The sequence below is a fragment of the Nomascus leucogenys genome, chromosome 25 (genome assembly GCF_006542625.1).
Source record: "Nomascus leucogenys isolate Asia chromosome 25, Asia_NLE_v1, whole genome shotgun sequence".
NCBI lineage: Eukaryota > Metazoa > Chordata > Mammalia > Primates > Hylobatidae > Nomascus > Nomascus leucogenys.
In genome coordinates this window covers 30,470,015-30,491,495 of record NC_044405.1, presented here as the reverse complement: position 1 = coordinate 30,491,495, position 21,481 = coordinate 30,470,015, and the positions used below count along the sequence as shown (strand labels likewise).

General features: G+C 39.3%; 1 protein-coding gene across 5 annotated transcripts in view; it reads right to left on the bottom strand.

Moving 5' to 3' along the window:
• The window catches only part of LOC115833149 (poly(rC)-binding protein 3-like), a 259,877-nt gene that overhangs the window by 220,422 nt on the left and 17,974 nt on the right, over window positions 1–21,481 (bottom strand). For 3 of the 5 annotated variants that reach the window (XM_030806215.1, XM_030806216.1, XM_030806214.1), the window contains exon 2: window positions 14,342–14,424. The exons of the other annotated variants lie outside the window; for them this stretch is intronic. The gene's annotated coding sequence lies outside the window, so the exon portion shown is untranslated. The remainder of the gene's footprint in view (window positions 1–14,341; window positions 14,425–21,481) is intronic. 5 annotated transcript variants of the gene reach the window in all.

Genomic DNA, 21,481 nt, shown 5'->3' with positions numbered 1-21,481 from the left:
AACCAAAACAGCATGGTACTGGTACCACAACAGAGACATAGATCAATGGAACAGAACAGAGCCCTCAGAAATGATGCCGCATAGCTACAACTATCTGATCTTTGACAAACCTGACAAAAACAAGAAATGGGGAAAGGATTCCCTATTTAATAAATGGTGCTGGGAAAACTGGCTAGCCATATGTAGAAAGCTGCAACTGGATCTCTTCCTTACACCTTATACAAAAATTAATTCAAGATGGATTAAAGACTTATATGTTAGACCTAAAACCATTAAAATCCTACAAGAAAACCTAGGCAATACCATTCAGGACATAGGCGTGGGCAAGGACTTCATGTCTAAAACACCAAAAGCAATGGCAACAAAAGCCAAAATCGACAAATGGGATCTCATTAAACTAAAGAGCTTCTGCACAGCAAAAGAAACTATCATCAGAATGAACAGGCAACCTACAGAATGGGAGAAAATTTTTGCAACCTACTCATCTGACAAAGGGCTAATATCCAGAATCTACAATGAACTCAAACAAATTTACAAGAAAAAAACAAACAACCCCATCAAAAAGTGGGCAGAGGACATGAAAAACATAATACAATCATCCTTCTGTTCCCCCTAGCCTGCTCCTCCTCCTCATCTTTCTCTATATCAACTGATGGCACGCCATTCTCCTGCTTGTCAGTCTAAAACCCTGGGACTCTTTTCTTCCTCTCATACTACATACCTCATGTATCAGCAAATTCTACCTGTACTTTCTTCACATTATGTTCAGAGCCCAGCTACTTCTTACCACCTCCACTGCTATCACTCTATGGCCGTAAGCCATCATTATTCTTCACATGGATAAGTGCACTCAGTTTTTAATAGGTCTTCTTGCTTCAGTTTTTGCCCGGTTACAGGCAGTCAGTCCCATACTAGTCAGAATGATCTTTCTGTAGGTTAACTTCCACTTCTGGGAAGATGGAGTAGATGTGCTTTTCTGTATTCCTCCCACTAAGCAAAATTGAAAACACTGGACATTACATGTAAAACAATCGTAGACTCTGAAAGATGGCTAGAGGAAGGCAGACCAGCTAGAGACCTTGGGACCCAAGGAATGACATGATAGTGAATTCCCTGGCTGTTCATAATACCATAAATATGAATGGATGCTGGGTGGGAGGGGGAAGAAGTCCCAACAAAAGCATGTTTTATCTAGTTTTGACCAGAAAAGGGACAGCCTAGCAAGACAGAAAACTTCAACAAAATAACTGCTCACTCCAGACAAACCCGCAGAAATTTTTAGCTATTGTTTCTTCAAGTATATTTTTCAACTTTGCTCTTTTTCTCCTCTTCTTCTTGAAATGTGATGATATGATTCTTAGCTCTTTTTTTCATAGCCCCCCAGATTTCTGAGTCTTTGTTCTTTTTTGGTCTATATTATATCTGTTATTAGTTTGGATAATTTCTAATGTTCTATCTTTCATTTCACTGATTCCTTCCTCTGATCTCTCCATTCATCCATTGAGTTTTTTATTTTTGTTATCATATTTTCCAGAAGACAAAAGAAGAGGAAAAATTTCTGAATTCATCTTACAAAGTTAGTATTACCCTGACACCAAAACCAAAAAAGACATTACCAAAAGGAATAAAAATACAGACCTACATCCCTCATGAATATAGATACAAAATATCCTTAGCAAAGTATTAAAAAATGGAATTCAGCAATTCCCTGACTTACAATGGTTCAGCTTATGACTTTTTTATTTTATGATGGTGAAAAAGTCATACGAAACCATGAGGTTTCAGACTTTTAGCAAGAGTGATTCTTTGACCAAAGACCAGGTTGCATTTTTCACTTACAATACTTTCAATATACAATGGGTTTATCACGATGTAACCCCATCCTAAGTCAGGGAGCCTCTGTACAAAGAATTGTGCAACATGACCAAATGGGGTTTACTCCAGGAATGCAAAACTGCTCCAGTATTTGAAAATCAATTAATGTAGTACTTCATATTTACAGGCTAAAGAAGAAAAATCAAGTAATCCTATTGCTCAATGTAGTGAAGCATTTGACAAAATCCAACATCTATTTGTGATAAAACCTCTCAGAAAACTAGAAATAGAGGCTGCTATGGTCTGAATGTCCCCTAAAACTAATGTGCTGAAACTAAATCCCCATTGTAGTGGTGTTAAGAGTGGCGCCTTCTGGGAAGTGATTAAGTCATCAGGGCTCTGCCCTAATAAATAATGTCTTATAAAAGGGGTGGCGGGAACTAGCTTAGGCCCTTTTTTGCCCTCTGCCTTCTGCCATGTAAGGACGCAGCATTTGCCCCTTTTGCCATGTGAGAATGCAGCAAGAAGGCTCTCACCAAATACCAAATACTGGGACCTTGATCTTGAGCTTCCCAGATTCCAAAACCATGGGAAGTAAATGTCTGTTGTTTATAAATTACTAAATCCAGGTATTTTGTTATAGCAGTACAAATAGACTAGGACAGAGAAAAAGTTATTTAACTTGATAAATATCATCTATACAAATCTACAGCTAGCATTATACTTCATAGTAAAATAGTGAATGATTTTCCCCTAACATCGGGAAAAGGACAAGGTTGCTCACTTATATTCCACATAGTGCTGGAAATTCTAACCTGTGTAATAAGGAAATAAATAAAAGACCTAGAGATCAGAAAAGATAAACTAAATTGTCCAAATATGCAGATGACTTGATTATCTAAAAAAATCCCAAGGAACCTACCAAAAACTTCTAGAATCAATGAGTTCAGCAATGTCATAAAACTAAACACACAAAAATTCATTTTATTTTTGTATATTATCAATGAACACATGGATACTCAAATTAAAAATATAATAAAATCCCTGAAAATAAACACACACTTAAGTGTAAATCCACCAAAAATGTGTAGAAATTTTACGCTGACAACTACAAAACACTGAAGAATTAAAACAAAACAGATCTAAATAAAAGGAGACATAACTATGTTCATGGATAAGAACATTCAACATAGTAGAGACATCAATTTTCCCTAAATTATTTACAAATTTAATGCAACTTTCATTAAAATTTCATCAAAAATGTGTGTATATATAGAGAAGTTGGTTCTAAAATAAATATGGAAAAGCAAAGAAACTAGAATAACTGAAACATTTTTTAAAAGAGCAAAATGAGAGAAATTTCTACCCAATTTCAAGACTCACAGCCACAGTAGCCAAGATTATGTGACATTGTCAGAAGGATGGATATGGCAATCAATGGAACGATATAAGAAATCCAGGATGGAAAATACTATACAGAACCACAGAAAGATGCCCAAATGATTTTGGAGAAATGAGTTTCTCAAATGATTTGGAGAATTGCAAAAGCAACTGGTGAGAGGATAGACTTTCCAAAAAATGATATAAGAGCAATCAAATATCCATAGGCAAAAGCATGAACTTCAATCTAAGTCTCACACCTTACACAAAAATTAACTGAAAATAAATTGCACACTCAAATATAAAATGTAAAACTATAAAACTTAGACAGAATAGAAGGAATCTTTGTGATCTATGGCTAAACTTAACACCAAACATGATTCGTAAGAACTGATAATATGGACTTCATCAAAATTAAAAATATTTTATCTGCAAAAGCCCTGATTAAGAGGATTAAGAGCAGATACAGGATGGGAGACATATTTGCAAATATGATAGAAGACACATATTAGAATATAGGTATATCTCAGAAATACTGTGGGTTCATTTTTCAGGTACCATAATAAAGCAAATATTAAATTAAAGCAAGTTACATGAATTTTTTCATTTCCCAAGGTATATAAAATTTATGTTTACACCCTACTGTAGTCTATTGTGTGCAATAGCATTATGTCTAAAAACAATGTACATACCTTAATTTTAAAAATACTTTATTGCGGCCAGGCGTGGTGGCTCACACCTGTAATCCCAGCACTTTGGGAGGCTGAGGTGAGTGGACCACTTGAGGTCAGGAGTTCGAGACCAGCCTGGCCAACATGGCGAAACCTTGTCTCTACTAAAAATATATAAATTAGCTGGGCGTGGTGGTGCACACCTATAATCCCAGCTACTCGGGAGGCTGAGGCAGGACAATCGCTTGAACCCAAGAGGCAGAGGTTGCAGTGAGCCGAGATTGCACCATTGCACACTCCAGCCTGGGCAACAGAGAGAGACTCCATCTCAAAAAAACAACAAAGAAAAAAGTAAAAATAGTTTATTGCTAAAAAAAAAAAAAAAAAAAAAAATGCTAACAATCCTCTGAGCCTTCAGTGTGTCATCATCTTTTTAGCGGTGGGGTCTTGCCTGGATGTTGACGGCTGCTGATCAATCAGGCTGATAGTTGCTGAGGGCTGGGGTGGCTGTGGCAATTTCTGAAAATAAGACAACACTAAAGTTTGCCATATCAATGGACTCTTCCTTTCACGAAAGTTTTCTCTATAGCATGTGATGCTGTTTGATAGCCTTTCACCACAGTATAACTTCTTTCAAAATTGGAGTCAGTCCTCTCAAACCCTACTGCTGCTTTAGCAACTAAGCTTATGTAATATTCTAAACCCTTTGTTGTCATCTCAACAATGTTCACAGCATCTTCACTACTAGTAGACTGCATCTCAAGTAACCACTTTTCTGCTTCTCATCCATAAGAAGCAACTCCTTATCCGTTCAAGTTTGATCATGAGATTGCAGCAATTCAGTCACATCTTCAGGCCCCACTTCTAATTCTAGTTCTCTTGCTGTTTTCACCACATCTGCAGTGACTTCCTTCAATAAAGGATGGAACCCCTTAAAGGCATCCATGAGGGCTGGAATCAACTTCTTCCAAACTCTGTTGATGTTGTGACCTCCTCCCATGAGTCACGAATGTTCTTAATGGTATCGAGAATGGTGAATGCCTCTCAGAAGCTTTGCCCAGATCCATCAGAGGAATCACCATCTGTGGCAGCTATAGCCTTACAAAATGTATTTATTTATTTTATGTTATTATTATTATTATTATTTTTTGAGACGGAGTCTCGCTCTGTCGCCCAGGCTGGAGTGCAGTGGCATTATCTCGGCTCACTGCAAGGCAAGCTCCGCCTCCCAGGTTCACGCCATTCTCCTGCCTCAGCCTCCCGAGTAATTTTTTTGTATTTTTAGTAGAGACAGGGTTTCACCGTGTTAGCCAGGCTGGTCTCAATCTCCTGATCTTGTGATCCGCCTGCCTTGGCCTCCCAAAGTGCTGGGATTACAGGCATGAGCCACCATGCTCAGCCACAAAATGTATTTCTTAAGTAGTAACACTTGAAAGTCAAAATTACTCTTTGACCCATGGCTTGCAGAATGGATGTGGTGTTAACGGGCATGAAAACAGCATTCATCTCCCTGCACATCTCTATGAGAGCTCTTGGGTGACCGGGTGCATTGTTCATGAGCAGTAATATTTTGAGAGGAACCTTTTTCTGGGCAGCAGGTCTCAAGAGAAGGCTTAAAAGATTCAGTAAACCATGCTATAAACAGATGTGCTGTTATCTAGGCTTTGTTGTTCCAGTATAGAGCACAGGCCATGTAGATTTAGCATAATTCTTAAGGATCCTAGGAGTTTTGGAATGGTAAATGAGCACTGGCTTCAACTTACAGTCATCAGCTGCATTAGGCCCTAACAAAAGAGTCAGCCTGTCCTTTAAAGCTCTGAAGCCAGGCACTGACTTCTTTTCTCTAGCTATGAGTGTCCTAGATGGCATGGTCTTTCAATAGAAGGCTATTTTGTCTACACTGAAAATCTGTTCCTTAGTGTAGCTACCTTCATCAATTCTCTTACATATTCTGGAGAACAAGGTACAGCATCTACATCAGCACTTGCTGTTTTACCTTGCACTTTTATGTTATGGAGACTTCTTTACTTAAATCTCATGAACCAACCTCTACTAGCTTCAAATTCTCCTATACCTTCCTCATCTATTTCAGCCTCATAGAGGTGAAGCACATTAGGGCCTTACTCTGGAGCAGACTTTGGCTTAAAGCAATGTTGTAGTTAGTTGCACCTTCTATCCAGACCATTCAAACTTTCTCCATATCAGCAACAAAGCTGCTTCACTTTCTTATCCTTTGTGTGTTCACTGGAGTAACGTTTTTCATTTACTTCAAGAACTTCCTTTCCATTCATAACCTGGCTATTTGGCATAAGAGGCCCAGCTTTCGGCCTGTCTGGGATTTCAACATGCCTTCCTCACTAAGCTTAATCATTTCTAGTTTTTCATTTCAAGTGGGAGACGTGGCCAGGCTCAGTGGCTAACGCAGCACTTTGGGAGGCCGAGGCAGGTGGATCACTTGAGGCCAAGAGTTGGTGACCAGCTTGGCCAACATAGCGAAACCCCGCCTCTACTAAAAATACAAAAAATTAGCTAGGCATGGTGGCATGCATCTGTAATCCCAGTTACTCGGGAGGCTGAGGCACAAGAATAGCTTGAACCCAGGAGGCAGAGGTTGCAGTGAGCCGAGATCACACCACTGCACTCCAGCCTGGGGAACAGAGTGAGACTCTGTCTCAAAAATAAAAATAAAAAATAAATAAAGTGAGAGATGTGTGACCTTTCCTTTCACCTGAACATGTAGAGGCCACTGAAGGGTTATTAATTGGCCTAATTTCAATACTGTTGTGTCTCAGGGCATACGGAGGCCCCAAGAGAAGCAGACAGATGGAATAGTCGGCTGTGGAGCAGTCAGAACACACAGAACATCTTATATGGGCACAGTTCATGGCACCACAAAATAATTACAATAGTAACAAAGATCGCTGACCACAGATAACCATAACAGATATAATGATAATGAAAATGTTTGAAATATCATGAGAAGTACTAAAATGTGACACAGAGACATGAAGTAAGCAATGCTATTAGAAAAATGGCACTGGAAGACTTTCTTGATGCAGGGTTGCCATAAATCTTAAATTTGTTAAAAAAAATTCTGTAAAGTGCAATAAAATGAGTGACGCCTATATTGGAAGGCTATCAAGCTCACCATGACAGATACAAGTTTTCCACAATTCTAACTTTTGCCTGAAAATTCAATTTTATCATTTGCAACAAACACAGGCAGTTAATTCCTTTGAAGTAAAAGGCTCAGTTAGTTCAATTTTCAGACATTTTATGCCAAAAATACAAGTCTGAATAACCATGGTTTGTCTGTCAGTTGTTCTTTAAAGTAAAAACAGTGTTCCATTAAAAGAGGAGCTAGTTTAACTCCTAACCCAAAAAAAGCACAAGTGCTTTTCCTCAAACAATCATTGTAGTTCCATCTGCCAAAGTACATTATGCAAACTTTCAATTCCATCTCACAGAATATTAAAAACACATGTACTCACAGGTCAAAATTTAATAAAATTAATCATTCCTATGACTTCATCAAGAACATTCTTAAACGGTGTTGGCTTTTTGTATGCGAGTGGATGGCAGTGAAGAGTATGATGACTGTCAGTAGAGTTTTGGTGCCATGATCTTGATTTGTGTCAAAGCACCTGCTATTGCTTTTACACCATCAGTGCAAATGTCCACACAGTGAAACAGGAAAGAATGGCTCCATATTGTTATGAAAACAGTATTGACCTTATGAGCCCCCTGAAAGGTTTCCAGGGAGCCCGAGACTCCACAAATCGCAGGAGATTTTACAGGCTTACTGTGGTTGCTATGGCATAAAAAAAGAGGGGAAAAAAGAGGGTTTGAGTCCTAGCTCTGCTTTCACTGGCACTGCAATATGCCTAGTGCCCCCAGCCCTGAGCCAACCAGGAGTAAGAACCACCATGTTTGCTCATCAGCTATTACTGCCCTCAATGGGTCACATTTTTTGTAAGTTGTAAGCTCCCTTACGGCTTGATAGTCCAATCTGGTTCTTTGCCTAATGCAGACCACAAATAAGAGCATTTGGGCCTTGCCTGTGGGTTCCCTTGGTGGTACCTGCCTGTCTGTAGGGGCATGTTCGCTTAAGTAAGATCTATCCCTGCATCAAGAACACCAAGCAGACAGGCCCAGCCCAGGACCTCAGCCTCAGCTGCCCAAGAGGTAGAGGGCTCTGCCTCCCCACCGTGTGTGTGCTCACTGAACTGACCTCCACCCCACTGCCCCCACAAACTCACTTTTGGAAATGACAGAAGGAAGACCAGGGTCAAAGTCTCCTCAGTAAGTCCTGCAAAGCACAGGACCTCGCCTCAACTATGCTCTGTTCTTCAGGTGGGAAAGCTTCTTGGGACCTTACCACAGAACTCTGGACAACAGAGGCACTCCACAGGCTCCAGGGCATCCCTATCAGCTCAGGAGAAGCTGTGTCCTGAAGATGCGGTGGCACCCAGAGCAAGAGAAATAGAAATGATGGGTGCTAGGTGGGGCATGTCCAAGAGAAAGAGGCCCCTGTGGATATCCAAATGAGCCAGAGAAGGGGGAAGTCATGTGGGGCTGGATCCCTGTTCCAGGAGCCGGGGGGAAGAGCCAGTCCCAGCATGGGTCACAGACCACTATGGGAATCTACGGACAACATCTCATTCCAGTGCCCTCATATAAAAGCAAGCTACTACATCTTCTCTCAATATCAGCCTCCACACTAATCATATGAATAATACATGGCTTATCTTTAAAAAGACTATTAAACCAAAACTTTCAGTTTCCTAAGTGGACCTAGAGAAGTATGGCTACCTCAAGTTTATCAATTTTTTAGTAAGCAACATAACCTACTTCATTATTATTTGTTTAATTAATCAGATAATTAATGAAGTATCCTATGAAAGGGCCATATATGCAAGGCAATCCTCAAATACCAAAGGAGCCAAGAAACCAAAGAAGGAGGCAGAGAAATCCAATTTGTTGGTATTGGGTGATTTACTGGAGAATTTACAGACAGAATCATGGTCTTGGGCAGGTGCAAACAGGTAGATCTCTGCACTACAAACCCCCAGACATAGAGTTTATATCTTGGAACAAAAGTATAGTGCTCTGGAAGATATGTGTAGGATGCTACAGTCATCACAGCCTATGATCTCTGCAACAACAAGGGTTGTTTTGAAGAAAACTTACAATGAATTGGTCTTCCTACATAAAGAGTAATAACATCAACTAAACATTGTGGAGGTATTATCAGCTCAGGGTTAGTCAGAAGTTACATGGCGGATTTACATTTAAAATAAAGTCACTCGAGTCCTGTCTTGACTCACGTCAAGATAATTCAGTGAAAGACATTACTGAGAAACATGGTTCCATTACAAAATCTCATTATCTTCAAAATTCCATAAAAACTCAAATCAGCAGTCTAGGACCCTAAGTATTATGGTGGTTATTAACTGGGTTATACCACAGATAACTGTAAATTGGACTCTCTGTGTCACTATTTTGGATTGTTTCTTTTTTGCTCAAGGATAATTATAAATAGAGCTCAGCGCTCTATAGAAAAGCACCCAACCCAGTAAAACTCATAGAGAGACATGCTCACTGTACCTCTCCTCTCTCAATGCTGTAAGTTTCCAAGGCTGGTTTGGGTACCTTATAGTAGAAACACATGGCCTCGGAGGATGAACTTAGTGTGCTAAATAAATCATTTACCTTCCAAAAGTACTTCAGGATGAAATAATGATGTCTTCTCTACCCAGAGAGCTTTACTATTGAATGTGTTTCCATATCAGTCATCTCATGTTGCTTCCACAAGGGCCCCAGGAGAAGCTCAGGCCAGGTATTCACTTCTGCCTGTCTTCAAAGCAGAAAAAGATTCAAAGCAAGAAGGCCCAGGCACTTCTTGTAGGATACTACAGAGAGAGAGGGATAATCTGGGAGTTGTCCACATCACTGCAACTTAAATACAAAACTCTTCTCTTCATCAAAAATGTTTATCTTTATATCTCATTTTATTCAAAAAACCTGAAGTGTCTTATTTTTTCTTCTTGTAAGAAATCAGAAAAGGTTTGGTTTTCCAGTGTTAATACAGTTAAAAACAAAAAAGATGAACTGCCATACCACACCTTTGTGACGTCTGCTTAGAAAACTGCCACAAATGTACAGCTTCATTTCCGAACAGTGGAGAGGCAGAGGGAAGTAGAAAATGGGTCAAATAATTCCCAAAGAAAGAGTCTAATCAGAAATTTTCTTCTTTCAAATTATCTATCATTAAATATATATTTCAACAGAAATAAATTAACACAGAATTGGGCTCCTTGAAGAGGGTGACACCATAATAAAAACTGCTGTCAGACAGCTGGTAATGAGAAGACCTGTTTTATACAGTGCACGTCATTTGGTGAAACCGTTTATCCTTGATCACCTGAAGGCAGACCATGCACACACCCAGCCTCCAGCTCAGGGGGAAGAGAAAAAGGAATGCCAACTGTCTAGGTGACTGTTACCCATTTTGCTCAGTTGAGCATCACAGAAAGACACGGGCTTAGGCAAAAACTAGCTGGCTTGAGAGAGACAGGAAAGCATCTAGAGACAGTCCAGAAACATGGGCCTCACAATCCAGGAAAAGCTATCCCTCTGCACCCCAAGGGTAAGATATGCAACTGAACATGTTCTGAGCAGCAAAGACCCATTAAGACTCCATAATGAAGAGAGGGCTAAACTGTACACACAGGTGAGATTACAGGTGTGTCTCCACCCACACCCATGCCTATTGTATTATGTTAAGCTTCAAGATACCCTGAGTAGGGAGAGACACATGCATAAGAAAGCAAAAATATGAAGTAGCTGGAAGACTGTGACTAGAAAAGAACTTTGGCTATAGTTACTGGCATATGAAACTACCAGACGCAAATAGATCAGAAGCTACTAGAATTGGGGAGAAACTGCATTGCCAAAGAAACATGAGCCTAAAACAGTCAGTGACTGTCAAAACAACCCCAGGCCTCCAAACTTCCATAAGCAGAAAGCAGGCTGTGGGATCTTGCAGCCTCTAACCCCTAAGGAAGATGTTCTCCCTATTTTAGTCCATTTTCTGTTGCTTATAACAGAATACCAAAAACTCAGTAATTTATAAAGAAAAGGAATTTACTTCTTACAGTTATAGAAGCTGAGAAGTCTAAGGTCAAGGAGGAGAATCTAATGAGGATCTTCTTGCTGGTGGGAACTCTGCAGAGTCCTGAGGTGGTGCAGGGCATCACACAATAAGGGGCTGAGTGTGCTAGCTCAGGTCTCTCTTCCTCTTTTTATAAATCACCAATTCCACTTCCCCTGATAACACATTAATCCATTAATCCATTAACCCATGAATGGATTAACCCACTCATAAGGGAACAGCCCTCAAGATCCAATCACATCTTAAGATTAAACTTCAACATGAGTTTTGGAGGGGACAAATATTCAAACCATAGCACTCCCAAGGCCTAGCCAGATGGAGGGACAGAGAAAGGAGGCCTGGAGGACAACAGACCAGTTTCTCCTGCCCCCACTCCCAGGACAGGAGGTGAAAGAATCAGACACGCCACACTGACCATGATGAACGAAGACAAAAACAAGACTGTGTCAAAATCCCTCTCCCCACTGACATAAGTGATGACTGTTTCTTTACCAATCACAGCTTTAACCTCACTCCAGTCTAATCTCCTTGTAGATAAGATTTACAGACACTCATCATAAAATTGTCCCCACTTACTGATACCATCCCACTTTCTTGAACCCTCCCCCAAATCACCTAACCAAAGCCCAAATTCTGTAACAGGTTCTTTCTAACGCCGTCTTACCACAACACCCCATGGTTCCCAGGTGAGTGTCTCGTGGCCTTTGTTTAGAAAACATCGATAGATGCCTTCCTAATACTTGCCTGCGGGATGTTGCTCTAACTGTGGACCAACCAAGAACTGATGTTTATCTTCCATTCTCCCCTTCCAAAATGGAAGTTTTAAAAATTGCAATTGGCTTGGTTTGGCTCCACTATTGTACAGTGTGAACAGCAGATAACCTGTGTGTCAGTTCAGTCATCAAACGACAAGAGCGACAACTGGATTTGATAAAGACCACACAATGCTAGAAATCCATCCTTTGTGCAAGACACAGTAACTGGGGCAACTCTGGATTGTGTCCCTGGAGAGATGAGTGCATGACAGTTGTGAAAGAAGGGTGTGCCAAGGCGAAGGACTGAGGCAGATAACTAACTGTTCATAAAGAACTCTGCCCCCCTTTCCCAGGACAGCATTGAAACTGGGAAGCAACTGTCAACCAGGAACAACACACTGCAGATTTCACGCCTGCATCTAGATAGAACCCCGTAAGTGGATCTTGCCAGTGGAAAGTATGAAGAGATACAGATCATGGTCCTCGTCACTTTTGGGCCAACATGACTGAGAAGCATGTGTGCCTTCTCCATGTGTGCTCTCCCATCTGCCAGCTGGACTGACAGGAAGCTGGGCCTAGAGGATAAGGATGCCACCTCCGTAGCAGATGGCATGACCACCCACTGTGAGGAGCTGGGCCGAATCACCACACAGAGGAAACCTGATCACTGATGAGGAGCATCCACAGTGAACTGTTACATGAGCAAGAAGTAAATTTTACCATGTAAGGCCCTGAAATTTGTGGGATTGGAAGTTAACCAAAATATCCAAAAACTGGGGGCAAGAGATACAGAGTAAAAGCATGAATCAGATACTGAGAAACCACCCCTCAATTTGCACTGGAACCACAAAGGGCTAACCCCTCAAGGTAAAGAATAAGTCCTCAGAAGCAAGTCAGCCCTCCCAAGCACTGAGCCTTTGTTCTACTCATCCGGTTGTCCTTAAGACTACACTGATTTAAGCTCACTCCTTTAAGAACCTTAGCAGTACCTGATGAAAACCTCTCTAAAAACAATAATCATCCCAAATTATTTCAAATTATTCCTCAAAATATTCTGCAAATACAAATGTCTAGTAGCCTAAAAGAAATTAGTGACACATTGAGGAAGAAAGAGTAGAAATCACAGAAAACAAAAACATATCTACAAAGACAAGAAGTTGGAATTACCCACCATAGACCATTTTAACAACTAAACTTGTATAATAACAAAAACCCAAACAACCCAATTAAAAATCTGGCAAATGACCTTAATAGACATTTCTCTCAAGAACACATACTACTGGGCAATAAGCACAAGAAAAAATGGTCAACATTACTAATCATTAGAGAAAAGCAAATCAAAACTACAAAGAGATATCACGTCATACCCATTAGAATGGCTATTATCAGAATAATAATAAGTGTTGGTTAGGATGTGGAGAAGCTGGAACCCTTGTGCATTGCTGGTAGAAATGTAAAATGCTGGAGCTGCTATGAAAACAATACAGTCATTCCTCAAAAAGTTAAGAAAAGTATTAGCATATGATCTAGTAATTCCATTTCTGCGTATATGCACAAATTAAGTAAAAGCAAGGGACTCAAATATTTGTATACCCATGTTCATGGCAGCATTATTCACTATAGCCAAAAGGTAGATGCAACCCAAGTGTCCATCAAAGAATGAATAAACAAAATGTGGTATGTGTATATATATATATATATATACACACACAATGGAATATTATTCAGTCTTAAAAAGGGAAGAAATTGCAACACATGCTACAACATGGATGAACCCTGAAGACATTATGCTACATTAAACAAGCCAGTCACAAAAGGAAAAATATTATGACTCCACTTATATGAGGTATCTATGGTAGTCAAATTCATAAAAACAGAAAGTAGAATGGTAGTTGCCAGGGGTTTGGGAAAGGGAGTTATTGTTTAATGGGTAAAGAGTTTCAGTTTTGCAAGATGAAAAGAGTATTGGAGATGGATGGTTGCACAACAACATGAATGTACTTAATGTCACAGAATTGTACGCATAAAACGTACTCTTTAAAATGGCAAATTTTATGTTATCTATGTTTGACTAAAATTTTAAAACTATAGTTGCTATAGTTAAAAACAGAAACAATAAATTAGAAGCTACAAAAAGTAACAGTTTCAATTTTTTTAAATCTAAAACTAAAAAGTTATAAAGTCATGAATGGGTTTTAAAGCAGGCTGAGTGCTGCTGAAGAAAGAATTGGTGAATTGGAAACTAGGTCAAAATAAAATAAAATATTCAAAGTAAAGTGGAGTGGCCAAAATCCAGAAATATAAGAGAGAGCATGAGAATATATGGTGAGAAATCTAACACAAATTTAATCAGAGTCCCAGAAAGAAAGAAAAGAGATGATGCAGAAGCAATAGCTGAAGAAAATGGCAGTGAATTTTCCAGACTTATGAAAGATATCATGCCATAGATACAAGAAGCCAACATACCTCAGGCAGGGATGCATGGAACTTAGTGAAACCATAGAAACCTAAGGATAATTGGAAAAGCCTTTATGGCAATAGATTACCTCCGGAGGATTGCAGTTACATTTACTGACTTCAGAACAGGAACAAGAAAAGCCAGATGCTGTGGAAATATATCTCCAATGTGCTGAAAAAAAATAATGCCAACATTAAATTCAATATACAGAAACAAAATCTTTTAAGAATAACATGAGAGTGTGGTATCAGTGAAAATAGCAAAGTAAGAACTTCCAAAAATCCCTTCTTTCACAAAAGCAATTTTTAAATGCCAAAAATTGGCCAAATCAACTTTTTTTTAGAAATCTAGAAATTTAACCAAAGGCTTGCCACAATCTGGAGAACATTTGTTAAAGAAAAATGGTTAAATATCCTAAGAACATAAATTTTGTGGTATTTTAACTTGCCCTATTCACATCCCCCCACCCCTAACCCTACCCCAGCTCTACAGTAGTCTTGAAAACCAACCGCCTACAATCATAGTGAAAACCAACAGCCTGTCAGCAACAGTGTCAGCAACAGAAGAGGACAAAACAGGGTTGGAGCTCCTTCAAAGTCTTATTATTTGTTATGGCTAACAGGTTCCACTTGCAAGGTTATATTTATTTGACCTGACACGGAGCTCACTGAAAAGTATTTTCCTTAGAGGTATCTGTCAAAACAAAGACAATTGTTTAATTCACCTGAGACAGTGAACAACAGTTGGAGCAAATAATATATTAACCCAAAAGCTTAAAAGGAAAATCTGGGGAATGAGATGCCCATAGGGTATTAAAAACTCTGTATATTTCTGGAAATCTAGAAGGCCATGGTGCATACATAGAGCTATGCACCTACTCAAGGTTGTGCGAATGCCCAGAAAAGAAACTGGAGTGCCCTGAGATAGCCCTAAGCTCTCACACTGAGCTGACATTGAGACTCTGCACAATCAGAAAATGAAGACTAAGGCAATTATAAACTGGTAGGTTAAGGCTGACACATGCCCCAACACATGCACGAGGTATCTTGGGAAAGTCTATGAGACTTACTGATCCAGGCATTTAAGGAAACCTCTGTCCAATTATTAGCTGACCACTAAGCTATTCAAGTACAGAGTCAGTGAAGACACATGACAAAGAATACAGACTTTACAGAGTTAGTTCAGGAAAGTCACTACATAAACAAATGAATAGAAACTACTATAACAAGCAACAACAACAACAACAACAAAAATGGAAGAAAGGAGAATCAGATTTCCAGAGTTCCCACATTATATTATTTAAAACATAAAGTTTTCAAAAAAGTACTATGACACACACAAAGAAACAGGAAAATATGGCCCATATACAGGGAAAGAAAAAGCAATCAATAGAAACTGTTTCCAAGGAAGACCCAGTGTTGGACTTTAAATAACCTATTTTAAACATATTTGAATAACTAAAGGAAGCCATGTCTAAAGGATTAAAGAATGGCAGTGTTGTTTCACCAAGCAGATATCAATAACAAATTATAAAAATAAACCAAATAAAAATTCTGGAGTTAAAAAATACAATAATTGAAATAGCAAAATCATTAGAGTGGTTCAACATCATATTTGAACATGCAGGAGAATCAGTGAGCTTGACAATAGATCAACTGAGATTAATCAATCTAAGGAACAGAAAGTAAAGAAGTTAAAAAAAAAAATGAACTGAACTCAGAGCCCTGTGGGAAACCACCAAGAATACCAACAGATGGCCAACCATGGTGGCTCACACCTGTAATCCCAACATTTTGGGAGGCTGAGGTGGAATGATGGCTTAAGGTTGGGAGTCCAAGACCAGCCTGGGCAACATAGTGAGAACTCATCTCTACAAAAATGGAATGAATGAATGAATGAATGAATGAGAGAAAGAAAGAAAAAGGAAGGGAAGGGAAGGGAAGGGAGAAAGACGAAAGAAAGAAAGAAAGAAAGAAAGAAAGAAAGAAAGAAAGAAAGAAAGAAAGAAAGAAAGAAAGGAAGAAAGAAAGAGAAAGAGAGAGGGGGGGAGAGAAGGAAGGAAGGAAGGAAGGAAGGAAAGAAAGAAAAAGGAAAGAAAGAAAGAAGAAAGAATGAACAGATGCATAATGAGACTCTCAGAAGGAGAGAAAATAAAGGGGTACAAAGAATATAGGAAAGGATTATAATTGAAAACCTCCCAGATCTGATGGAAAAAATTATACATTCAATAACCTCAATAAGGTTCAAGGATAAACTCAAAGACATCCACACCTAAATATATTATAATCAAACTATCAAAAGACAAAGAATTGTGAAAGCAGCAAGAAAGTAACTCATTAAAAAGGGATTCTCAAATCGCTTGAACACGGGAGGCAGAGGTTGCAGTGAGCTGAGATCGTGCTATTACACACCAGTCTGCTGACAGAGCAAGACTCCATCTAAAAAAAAAAAAAAAATTCTCAATAAGAACAATAGCAGATTTCTCACCAGAAACCATAGAAACTAGAAGGCTGTAGGATAACACATGCAAAATCATGAAAGAAAAAGACTGTCAAACAAGAATTCTATATCCAGAAAAATTATTCTGCAAAAACAAAGGAGAAATTAAGACACTCTCAAATAAAAGCTGAGAGAATATGTCACTAGAAAACCTACCTAACAAGAAACAGTAAAAGAAGTCCTTCAGGCTTAAATTAAAAGACACTAGATAGTACAGAAAATCCAAGTGAATGAATAAACAGCACCAGTAGATATAACTATAATGGTAAATATAAAAGACAGTATAAATGTAACTTGTTTGTAACCCTTTCCTCCTACTCGATTTAAAAGATAACTACATATCATCAATGAACAGAAATAATATTATTTCCTCTTTTCCAAATTGGATGCCTTTTATTTCTTTCTCTTACCTGGCTGCTCTGGCTAGGACTTCAGTATTATGATGAATAAGGGTGATGAAAATGGACATCCTTGTTTTGTTCCAATTCTTAGAGGGAATGCTTTAGGCGTTTCCTCATTCAGAATGTTGGCTGTGGGTCTTTCATATATGATTTGAATTATTTTGAGGTATGTTCCTTCTATGCCTAGTTTATTGAGGGTTTTTTCATGAAAAGATGAATTTTATTAAATGCTTTTTCTGCATTTATTGAGATAATCATATGGTTTTTGTTTTTAATTCTGTTTATGTGGTAAATCACATTTAATGATTTACATGTGTTGAACCATCCTTGCATCCCTGGAATAAAACCCACTTAATTGTGGTGTATTATCCTTTTGACACGTTGTTGGATTTGGATTGCTAGTATTTTGTTGGGGATTTCTGCATGTATTTTCATCAACGATATTGGTCTCTAGAGTTTTCTTTTTCATTGTATCCTTGCCTGGCTTTGGTTTTGGAATAATACTAGCTTCACAGAATGAGTTAGGGAGAAGGCCCTCCTCCTCAATTTTTTTGGAATAGTTTCAGTAGGATTAGTACCAGTTCTTCTTTACACATCTGGTAGAATTCAGCTGTGATTCCATTTGGTCCTGGGCTTTGTTTTATTGGGAGAATTTTTATTACTGATTCAATCTTGCTACTTGTTATTGGTCTGTTCAGGATTTCTAATTTCTTCCTGGTTCAATCTTGGAAGGTTGTATGTTTGGATATGATCTTGTACCTAGAAAGCCCTAAAGACTCTTCTAAATGATTCCTGGATTTGATAAATGAATTCAGTAGAGTTTCAGGATACAAAATTAACTAACAAAAATCAGTAGCACTTCTTTTTTTTTAAAGGTGGGGTCTCACTCTGTGACACAGGCCGGGGTGCAGTGGTGTGATCAAGGCTCACTGTAGCCTCAAACTCCTGAGCTTAAGTGATTCTCCCACCTCAGCCCCCAAGCAGCTAGGACTACAGGCATGTACCACCATGCCTGCCTAATTTTTTTTTTATTTTTTGTAGATTTGGGGTCTTATCATGTTACCCAGGGCAGTCTTGAACTCCTGGCCTCAAGTGATCCTCCTGCCTTGGCCTCCCAAAATGCTGGAATTATAGGCACGAACCACTGTACCCCAGCAGTAGTATTTCTAACACCAATAACAATCAAGCTGAAAACCAAATAAAGAACTCAATTTCATTTGTGATAGCTACAAAAAAATAACAAAATACCTAGGAATACATTTAACCATGGAGGTGAAAGATTTCTACAAGGACAACTGCAAAATGCTGATGAAAGAAACTGCAGATGACACAAACATATGGAAAAACATCCTATGCTCATGAACTGGAAAAATCAGTATCATAAATTGACCATACTGCCCAAAGCAATCCACAGATTCAATGCAATTCCTATCAGAACACTAATGTCATTTTTCATAGAGTTAGGGAAAACAATCATACAATTCATATGGAACCAAAAAGAGCTCAAATAACCAAATCAAAAAGAACAAGGCTACAGGCATCACATTACCTGACTTCAGATTATACTATAAGGCTACAGTAACCAAAACAGCACGGTACTGGTATTAAAAGAGACACATAGATCAATGGGGACAGAATAAAGAATCAGAAATAAAGCCACATACCTACAGAAAACTGATCTTTGAAAAGTTAACAAAACACTGGGGAAAACCCCTTTATTCAATAAATGATGCTAGGAAAACTGGATAGCCATACGCAGAAGAAAACTAGACCCTTATCTCTCACCATATACAAAAATTAACTTGAGATGGATTAAAAACTTAAACGTAAGACCTAAAACTATAAAAATTCAAGAAGAAAACCTAGGAAAGATGTAGTGACCAGCCCCACAGGGTCAGTGGGTTTTCCTCCCTGTGCAGAGATGAGAGATGGCAGAAATAAAGACACAAGACAAAGAGATAAAAGAAAAAACAGCTGGGCCCAGGGGACCACTACCACCAAGACACAGAGACCGGTAGTGGCCCCGAATGCCAGGATGCGCTGTTATTTATTGGATACAAGACAAGGGGGCAGCCTAAGGAGTGTGAGCCATCTCCAATGATAGGTAAGGTCACGTGGGTCACATGTCCACTGGACAGGGGGCCCTTCCCTGTTTGGCAGCCAAGGTGGAGAGAGAGAGAGAGAGGAGACAGCTTACGCCATTATTTCTGCATATCAGAGACTTTTAGTACTTTCACTAATTTTGCTACTGTTATTTAGAAGGCAGAGCCAGGTGTACAGGATGGAACATGAAAGCAGACCAGGAGTGTGACCGCTGAAGCACAGCATCACAGGGAGATGGTAAGGCCTCCGGATGACTGCGGGCGGACGTGACTGATGTCAGGCCCTCCACAAGAGGTGGTGTAGTAGTCTTCTCTAAACTCCCCCAGGGAAAGGGAGACTCCCTTTCCCGGTCTGCTAAGTAGTGGGTGCTTTTCCTTGGCACCGATGCTACCGCTAAACCACAGTCCACTTGGCAATGGGCATCTTCCCAGACACTGGCATTACCGCTAGACCAAGGAGCCCTCTAATGGCCCTGTCTGGGTGTGACAGAGGGCTCACACTCTTGTCGTCTGGTCACTTCTCACCATGTTCCTTCACCTCCTATCTCTGTATGGCCTGGTTTTTTCTAGGTTATGATTGTAGAGCGGGGATTATTATATTTGAATAAAGAGTAATTACTACAAACTAATGATTAGTGATACTTATATATAATCATATCTATGATCTGTATCTAGTATAACTCTTGTTATTTTATATATTTTATTATACTGGAACAGCTCGTGCCCTCAGTCTCCTGCCTCAGCACCTGGGTGGCTTGCCGCCCACAGAAAAACTCTTCTGGACATTGGCCTAGGCAAAGAATTCATGACTAAGACCTCAAAAGCAAATGCAGGCCAGCCACAGTGGCTCACGCCTGTAATCCCAACACTCTGGAAGGCTGAAGGCAGGCAGATTGCTTGAGCCCAGGAGTTCAGGACCAGCCTAAGCAATATGGTGAAACCCCATCTCTACAAAAAAAAAAAAAAAAAAAAATACAAAACTTAGTCAGGTATATTGGCGCATACCTGTAGTCTCAACTACTTGGGAGGCTGAGACAGGAGGATCACTTGAGCCTGGGAGGCAGAGGCTGCAGTGAACCGAGATCAACAATAACAAAAATAGACAAATGGGACTTAATAATAACTTAAAAGTATCTACACAGCAAAAATAATCATCAACAGAGTGAAGAGACAACCTGCAGAATGGGAAAAATATCTGCAAACTATACATCCAACAAAAGACTAATATCCAGGATCTACAAGAAACTCAAACAACTCGACAAGAAAAAAAACATAACCCCATTAAAAGTGAGCAAACATGAACAGGCATTTTTCAAAAGATATACAAATGGCCAAAAAACATTTGAAAAAGTGCTCAACATCACTAATCACCAGAGAAATGCAAATTAAAACAACAATGAGATATCATCTTACAACACTTCAGAATGGCTATTACTAAAAAGTCAAAAAATGACAGATGTTGGCAAGTATGCAGAGAAAAGGAACACAAATGTAAATTAGTACAATCTCTATGGAAAACAGTGTGGAAATTTCTCAAAGAACTAAAAATAGAAATAGAACTACCATTCGATCTGGCAATCCCACTACTGGCTAGATAGTGGATACCCAAAGGAAAAGAAATCACTGTATCGGCCGGGCACGGTGGCTCACGCCTGTAATCCCAGCCCTTTGGGAGGCCGAGACGGGCAGATCACGAGGTCAGGAGATCAAGTCCACCCTGGCTAACACGGTGAAACCCCGTCTCTATTAAAAATACAAAAAATTAGCTGGGCGAGGTGGCGGGCGCCTGTAGTCCCAGCTACTCGGGAGGCTGAGGCAGGAGAATGGCGTGAACCCCGGGGGGCGAAGCCTGCAGTGAGCCGAGATCGCGCCACTGCACTCCAGCCTGGGCGACAGCAAGACTCTGTCTCAAAAAAAAAAAAAAAAAAAAAAAAAAAAAGAAATCACTGTATCAAAAAGATACTTGTACTCGTATGTTATTACATCACTATTCATGATAGAAAGATATGGAACCAACCTAAGTATCCATCAACAGATGACAGGATAAAGAAAATGTAGTATACATATACCAAAAAGTACTATTGAGCCATATAAAAAAATGGAATCATGTCCTTTGCAGCAACATGGATAGAAATGGAGGCCATTATCTTCAGAGAAATAATTCAGAAACAGAAAGTCAAATACCATATATTCTCACTTACGAGAGAATATGGGAGCTAAGTAATA